Source organism: Mesoplodon bidens, assembly GCF_964165515.1.
Source record: "Mesoplodon bidens genome assembly, chromosome: 7".
In the NCBI taxonomy this organism is placed as follows: domain Eukaryota; kingdom Metazoa; phylum Chordata; class Mammalia; order Artiodactyla; family Ziphiidae; genus Mesoplodon; species Mesoplodon bidens.
In genome coordinates this window covers 88,116,547-88,125,482 of record NC_138164.1, presented here as the reverse complement: position 1 = coordinate 88,125,482, position 8,936 = coordinate 88,116,547, and the positions used below count along the sequence as shown (strand labels likewise).

The 8,936-nt window shown below is 38.2% G+C and overlaps 1 pseudogene across 1 annotated transcript; it reads right to left on the bottom strand.

The window, feature by feature from the left end:
• Positions 1-956: 956 nt before the first annotated feature.
• LOC308620817 (follitropin subunit beta-like) lies at positions 957-8,674 on the bottom strand (annotated as a pseudogene). The gene is made up of 3 exons: positions 8,660-8,674; positions 2,751-2,908; positions 957-1,187 (listed from the first exon to the last, which is right to left on the bottom strand). The product of its transcript is annotated as a follitropin subunit beta-like (transcript).
• Positions 8,675-8,936: the final 262 nt, after the last annotated feature.

Here is an 8,936-nt window from a genome sequence, read left to right as displayed (position 1 = left end):
GCCTGTTAAGTTGCCTAAAGTGCTGTCACGTGGACTTCAAGGTTCCCATCCCAGCAGTGGAGGAGATTTCTGGTACAGGTGGCACAGCAATGAGTGACAGATGATATGCCTTATTGCCTGAGGGGGAGCTTTGAGAAGGCTGGAAGTTCTTGATCAAATTTATTTAAGTGGCAAAGTACATAGGGGCTAGCAAGTTAGGAAAGGATATTTGTTGATCTTGCAATTGAATTTCCACAGACTCAAATTCATAGTTCTCGTCTTGGCTCTTAATTCAAATTTGAAATAAAAATTAAGATATGGTTTTTAAGGCTGCAAATTGTGAATGGTTGCTCTGTTTCCCAGCTTACCACCCTCCCACACCTGCTCCCTCCTTCTCAAGTCAACAACTTCTCTTCCAGAAAACACAGGCGAGGTGGAACTGTTGTAGCACCTGCATAGGCTGGCAATAAAGTGGATAGTCTTGATTTAGTATCCCTACCTTCCTGACTCTCCTCTTAATAATTAAACAATTAGACATAGAGTTAGGTACCTGCTCCATGACACTAAAGTGATACTGGCTCTGCTCTTGCCATATATCTTACAGGAGATTGTGTTCCATTTAGTTCTCCTACTCCATCATCTTGAGACTTCCTTCTCCTAAGTCTAGGTTTTCTCAGCTGTAAAATGCCAGGGTTGCTCTAGAGGACCTCTAAGTCTATTAAAAATGGGAAACAGCTTACAGCCCCTGCATTCAAGTTGAATGAAACCGACAGAGCCCAGAACTAGGAATACAGGGTTGGGTGGTGACAGGCCCCAGGCCCCAGCAACCTCCATTCCTGGAGCTCCCTTCTGCAGGAGAGCAGGGATCAGTGGGGTCTCCCACAGTGGTTTGCAGCCTGGACACATGTACACACAGACTTCTTGGATGTCTTAGTCTTTCAGGACGAGGGTGGGCAGCTCAAAGTGTCCACTGCTCTTTATTCTTTGATTTCACTGAAGGACCAGTGGCTGGGCCCCAGTCCTCGCACGGTGCAGTCAGTGCTGTCGCTGTCACACTTGCCACAGTGACATTCAGAGGCTACTGGGTACATATACAGTGAGTCTGCATGGTGAGCACAGCCAGGCACTTTGACCGTCTTGTACATCAGCTCCTTGAAGGTACATGTTTTCTGGATGTTGGACTTGGCTGGATCCTTGTACACTAGATCCTGAGTGGTTTAAGAGAGAGAGAGTTAGGTTACAATATTCTGCAAGTTTCTGTTTGGCTAAGTCAATATGAGACAGGGATTTAATACTGCTTGCTCTAATATTTGCTCTCAGAAGATCAGCTTCTAGGATACTTAAGCACGGGAAACTTGACCTCATAAAGAAACATTTATACCACTTTTCTGAACTGTCCTGGAAGTGTTATAGAAAATATAACTGTCTCTTTTCTCTCTACCATGAAAGTACCCACATATTTAATATTTCTAAAACTCTATAAAACCTTTCAATTTGTATGGCATAAAAACATGTAAAGATAAAGTGTATCTTTAGAAGATATGACCTTAGCAATTTAAGGATGGGTGTTTTTTTTTTTAATACCTCGTAATCTTAAGCTATATTAATGACTGGTAAAAACATAACACTTGGAAAGAAAAATATTTCCAAGTACTCTTTTCTGTGTATATTTAAGAGAGGAATAAGAGCTGTAAGCTAAATTATTGATATTTTGCCTTAAGTGTTTGGGAAATCTCATATTGGATTCTGGATATTCTATTGCCTTTTAGGTTCTTCCTTGCCACTGCCTTAAATTCTGTACCTTTGTGGGGTTCTTAATCCAAAAGTATATGATACAGTTTCACTATCAGAGCATCTAAATCGGGCCAAATATATTTCACTCTTCTACTTGCCCAATGAGAAAATACTTGGCTTTGAGGGAGAAAGGGGACTGGGACTAATTCATTTCCCTAGCTGGCCACTGGGACTATATCTCACCCAAAGTGCAGTAAGTTGAGTTTTATTGATCAATTCATTTAATGTCAAACAAAGTATTTTCATTAAAAAGCAGCCAGTTTCAATTTCAGTTTATCAAACTTCTGCACAGCCAGGTACAACAGAAAAATGGCAAAGAAACACTTTCCCCTTTAACTGGTTTATTTTGAAGAAACTGTGAAACTGTAGACAAATGTTTTAATACCTCTATTCCTTAATTTTCTTAACAGCATAAAGAAGGGTGTGGGTTTGATGATTCATTTTAGTTCTAATCTACAGGGATTGAATGCTCTCAGGCTGCTCATTGGTATTGTTTTAAAAATGGGCCAATAAAATGAATTTTATAATTGGCTGCTTGCATTTTTTATTTGGCTTTAAAATGAATGTTATTACTATCCCTGTTGCAGAGGTATGCCTTTTATTATTGCAATTGGCTTTTTAAGACTATTGGCAATATTCCATGATTAAATATAGATGTGTACTCATGCCCATGTTTATCCCTCAATAGGTAAAGCTAGCAGAAAAGTGCTCTTTTAAAATGCAGAGTTGGCACATTACTGAAGCATTCATTTACATCAATCTCAGCTGTCCCAAATTTGTTTTACCCAAATTAAATCCAAACCCAAACATCTAAATGGTATCATGGTAATTTACCTCAATCACAACACAGACAGTGTTGACTAAAGGACTCGTGGCTGTTATTCAGAAGAGGCAAAATATTGACAAAGTGGGAACAAATGAAGCCTGCCTCATCCAGACCCTCAGCACTCTCACTTCCTTCAAAGCAAAGTACCTACCTGGGTGTAGCAGTAGCCCGCACACCACATGGTGTTGACGCTTTTGCAGAAGCCACATTCCTCTTTCTCCACTATGATGATGATGTTGTTAGCTCACAGCTACTGCAGCAGATTGCTCTCCAACAACAGAAAAGGAAGCAAAAACTACTGACTTCATCCTAGGCTGGGAAGCAAACAATTAGACACCCAAAGTATTTTAACTGTCATGGACTTTGACCCAGTCAAACTGAACTGATGTAAACCTGCTCCCCAAACTCCACCATCACATTCAGCTTCAGCAAGCACTCTTTGACAAAAGAGAAACACAGTACAGGTCAGAAATCCTCATATTGTTTTTTAAGGATTAAAATGTCACAGGGTATATATCTGAAAAAGATGAAAACACTAATTCAAAAGATACATGCACCCCTATGTTGGCAATTTACAATTGCCAAGATATGGAAGCAACCTAAGTGTCCATCAACAGACGAATGGATAAAGATGTGGCATACACACACACACACACTCACACACACACACAATGGAATACTACTGAGCCACAAAAAGAATGAAATTTTGCCATTTGTAGAAACATGGATGGACTTGGAGGGCATTATACCAAGTGAAATAAATCAGACAGAGAAAGACAAATACTATATGACATCACTTATTTGTGGGATCTAAAAAATACAACAAACTAGTGAATATAATAAAAAAAGAAGCAGACTCACAGGTATAGAGAACAAATTAGTGATTACCAGTGGGGAGAGGGAAGAGGGGAGGGGAAATATAGGGGTAGGGGAATAAGAAGTACAAACTATTAGGTATAAAATAACCTACAAGGACATATTGTACAACACAGGGAATATAGCCAATATTTTATAAGTGGAGTATAACCTTTAAAACTTGTGAATCACTATATTGTACACCTGAAACTTATATAATATCGTACAGCAACTATACTTCAATTAAAAAAATGTCACAGAGGATTACCTTAATATAAGCATTTAAGGGACTTCCCTGGTGGTCCAGTCGTTAAGACTCCATGCTCCCAATGCAGGGGGTACATGTTTGATCTCTGGTTGTCAAACTAAGATCCCTCATGCTGCATGGCACAGCAAAACAAACAAACAAACAAAAACATTTAAAGCTACAAATTTTCCTATAAGTGTTGCTTTAGATTCATCCCCAAATCTTAATTCATGTTGAGTTGTCATTATTCAGTTAAATATATTTTCTAATTTCTCTCTTGCTTTCTTCTGTGACCGATGGGTCATTTGGAAGCATGTTGTTTAATTTCCATATTTGGAGGAATTTTCATGACTTTTTGGTTATTGATTATTTAATTCCATTGTGCTTAGAAAACACACTTTATGTAATTTCTATCATTTTAAACCTTTTGAGATATATGTTATATCCCAGCCTATGGATTGTTTTGTTGAACATTTGTGTGCATTTGTAAAGAATGAGCATTCTGCTGTTTTGGGGTGAAATGTTCTAAGGGTATTGATGAATTTAACCTGATAGTGTTGTTTGACTCTTCTATATACTTTCTCATTTTCTGTCTGCTTGTTCTATTGATTACTGAGAGAAGAATGTTGAAATTTCCAACCATAATTTTATCCATTTCTTCCGTAAGGCTTATAAGGCTATAAGTTTTTGCTTTGTGCACTTCGAAGCTCTGTTATTAGGTGCATATACATTTTGGATTTTTTCATATTCTTGCTGAATTGACCATTTTATTTTGTGAAATGTTCCTCTTTAGGCATGGTAACATTCCTTCTCCTGAGCTCTATTTCACCTGGTATTAATATAGTCACTCTAACTGTATGATTAGTGTTTTCAAATATATCTTTTTCCTTCCTGTGTCTTTGTATTTAAAGTTCATTTCATATGGGCAGCATATAGTTGAGTCTTGCCTTTAAAAAAATCTGGTCTGATAATCTTTGCCTTTTAATTGGAGTGCTCAAAATCTTTATGTTTAATATACTTTTGATAATCATGGGTTTATGGTCATCATATTGTTATTTGTCTCATTTATTCTTTGTTTTTCCATTTTTCCTGTCTTCTTTTGAATTAGTTATTTTCTAGTATTTGTTGTATTTCCACAGTTGGCTTGTCAGCTTGCTTTATTTATTTGTTTGTTTGTTCTCAAATTTAAAATACATACTTTATCTCAATAATATTCCACTTCACACATAATTAAAGTATATATCTTGTAACATTTCATTTTCCTCCACCTTCATCCTTTGTTCAATTGTTATTTATTTTACTTCAACATTATTCTACCCTCAATACATTGTTGTTATCTTTGTTCTAAATAGTCAATTATATTTTTTAAACACTTTAAAAATTAGAAAAGTCTTTTATATTTACTCATGTATTACCTTTTTCAACACATATTATTTTTCTTCTGCTTAATGAGCATTCTTTAAAATTCTTTGTCATGCACATTATCTGGCAATACATTCTGTCAATCTTAAATTTACTAAAAATGTCCTAATTCAACTTAATTTTTGAAGGAATTTTTTCTAGTTATAGAATTCTAGGTTAGGAAGTCTGTTGGTAGTTTTGTTTCAGCACTTCATATTCTTTATTTGCATTGTTTCTGATGAGGATTCTGCAGTCTTATATATTTATCCTCTCTATGTAACATGTCTTGTTTCCCTTTGACTGCTTTAAAGACTTTTATCATAAATTTTCAGCCTGCCTTGCTGAATTTATGCTTATTTATGATGGGCCTTGGTGTGATTTTCTTTGGGTTTTTCCTACTTGGGTTTCAGTGAGTTTCTTGGATATACAGGTTTATAGTTTTTATTAAATTTGAGAAAATTTGCAGATAATTGCCAAATATTGCTTATCATTGCCTTGAATACAGAATAAATAAAATGATTAAGTTTTCTTTGGCCTCTGTTTCTTGGTGTTCTGACATATCTATCTTATTTTTAAAAAGAATCAAAGTAAAGCTTGGAACAGAGATCAGTCTCAATTTTGGTAGGGGTCTCTAAGACAAGCATTCTTTGTATAGCTGTCATAATTTATAGTGTGCTAATTTTCTTGACATCATGCTCCTCTGCTAGACTGTGAACTCCATGAGAGACTAGTGGGAACAAAGAAGGAGCTCAGTATTTTTTTAGTGAATGAGTGAATAACACATGGTCTGCTAACTCAGAGGGTGAGGCAATATTGATTTCTCAGAAACACTAAGACAGGTGGAGACATAGTCAAGCCAGGGGAAGGTGAGAAAGAAGCCACACTAGACATGTTGTCGGAGATTACCTCTACAATCTCAGTCCAAGCTGCAGTAAAGCCTGGTCCAGGGTGTCTAACCAGATGGGTTGGTTCAAGAACAGCAAGAAACTCTGTCCACCTAGACCTCTAGCATGACCCAGCAGAAAGGCACAGATTTTGGGGACCCAACTATATTAGTTTGCTAGAGCTGCCATAACAAAGTACCACAAACCAGGCAACTTAACAGAAATTTATAATTTATAATTTATAATCTGTTATAATTAAATTCTAGCCTTCTGGAGGCTAGAAGTCCAAAATCAGCAGATTTGATTCTTTCCAAGGGCTGTGAGCAAGATACTGTTCCATATTTCTCCCCTAGCTTCTGGTGATTTGCTGGCAATCTTTGGAGTTCCTTGGTTTGTAGAGTATCACCCTGATCTCTGCTTTCATCTTCACATATCATTCTTTCTGTGTGCATCTGTGTCCAAATCTCCCCTTTTTATAAGGACACCAGACATATGGGATTAGGGACCCGCCCTACTCCAGTATGGCCTCATCTTAACTTCACTAGTTATATCTCCAATGACCCTGTTACCAAATAAGGTCACATTCTGAGGTATGGGGGTTAGAACTTCAATATGTGAGTTTTGGTGGGGGACACAATTCAACCCATAACACCAACAGATCTGAATTTGAACCCTGTCTCTTTCTCTTACTGACTTGACATGTTTTCACATCTGAAAATGGGCATAATACTACTTATCTTTCAGGGAAATTATAAAGATTAAATAAGATAGTGTTGGCAAAGCACTTAGCTCAAACCTAACACATGGTAAGCACTCAATACATTGTGGCTTTTACTGTCCTAAGCTAAATGCACATTGATTTATTGAATAATTGTGCTCCTCCTGGATATAATTGAGAAAAAGCCCATTTTTCATTTGATTCATTTGCCCATTAGAAATAGACCTGGTTTCTTTGAAATGTTTGCCAGTTTCCCTCTCAGATTGTTTCTGGGGCAGCAGGAAGACAGCCACTGAATCTTAAGTACTTAAATAATTAAGCCAAAACAAGAGAAAGCTGATAATAAACACTTTTCTGTGCATTATAATTGTGGAGCAATATCTTCTAGATAGTTAACTCTAAAGGCTTTATCGATTTAACTGAAACCTAATCAACTAACAACTCAGAAATACTGTTGGAAGCACTTCTCCAGAGAGACACATTGTAATGAGCAGCTGGCCCCCTTCTGGGCAGTGGGGCTGCCACCCTGCTTGTGTTGGTCAAGTAATTTTTCAGCGGAGTGATCATCCCAGAGGACATCATTTCCCTTAATACAACTCCCTCCATTTTGCTGGCCACAGCAAATTAACCCCAGCCTTGCTCCTCAAAATGGTCAGGACCTGAGCCTCCCTCCTCTTTGGAAGTGAAGGGCACCCATTTAGAAATTTTGAGATTTTGAAATGGAGATCTGATCATCTTGACTGCTTCTGTGTGGTCAGGTTAGGGCTTCAGTTGCCTGGATCTGCTTCTACTCTTTCTCCCTAGTGTAACTGAGACTCGTTTTTAGTTTGTTTCTTCATTTATTTCTCCCATGATGTTCTGGATGGACAGTCTTTCATGGATGAGAATGCCTTTTTCCCATTCCCAGTTTTCATATGGAGGGATTTTCCTTAAGAGCTGTCCTAGCCTCTCTGGAAATCTTTACTGCTCCACCCTTGGGATGATGGAGGGTTTTACCTGATTGTAAACTTGGAAGGAAATGCTGGGTCTGCTTGACCTGGCTCTGCTCTTCCTTCCTTAGACATGGACCTGCCCACAGAGGACATTCCTCCACTGCTCTTCCTCCTTTCTAGGGGGAGCCCAACCTCTGCCTCAGTGGGTGTCCACCTAACTTTGGACAGGAGTTAGTAGGCCAGTGTTGTTTTTCACACCATGCTGTGTTTCAATTTAGCCTCTTTCAGTAATAAGGGGGACATGTGGGATTCCTTCTGATATACTCCTTGTTCTATTTCTCAAAATTCTGGGGACTCAGGAATGGATAATAGAGTGCTATTTATTTGAGTCTTATAGGAGACAATGTTGGCAAGCCTCTGAGAGTCAGCAACACAGTTGGTCTCTTTAGCCGAGTGGAGATGTCTGACGAGGAACAGTTTCCATGTATCAACCAGGGATTAGAAAATCTCTACTTAGGGACTTCCCTGGTGGTACAGTGGTTGAGACTCCAGGCTCCCAATGCAGGGGACCCGGGTTCGATCCCTGGTCAGGGAACTAGATCCCGCATGCTGCAACTAAGAGCCCGCATGCCACAACTAAAGATCCCGTGTGCCACAACTAAGACCTGGCACAGCCAAATAAAAACAAACAAAATAATAAAAACAAAAAAAACTTTATCACATTAAAAAAAAAATCTCTACTTAGAAAACACAAATCCAGCAAGGCAATTGAATATTATTGAATATTAGACACCCAAAACCTTTAGGGAAAGCAGAAGAAGTAATATTTATAAGGAGCCATTTAATAAGTGCCATATCTTGTGGTGAGCATGTTAGTCACATAATTTCATTTAATATTGAAAAGGATGTGAAACCAGGTCAAAAATCAGAGAAGATGTCATTTTGCCTTGGTAAGTCTTGCGAGGAAAAACGTGGAAAGCTAATCCTTTGTCATTAAACATAGTCTTCCAAAGAGTACGATACCTCTGAGTGGACCATCTTTAGGCACAGAACCAAAGGTTTTCTAGTTTCTTTCTTAGGTGAATGGCTCTTCTAATACTAACCCTGAATTTGGCCTGGTGAGTTACTCATGGTTTAGAGATGGAAAGGATGTCCGAAGATGAATTCCTGGTACTGAATTCTTTTTTATAGAGGTGGAACAGATCCAGAGAGGTTAGGGAACTTGACCAAGATCGCACTGCGATGCAGTAGGAGAGCTGGGATGAGAAGTGCAGTCGTGGAGACCTAGGCTGGTGCTCAT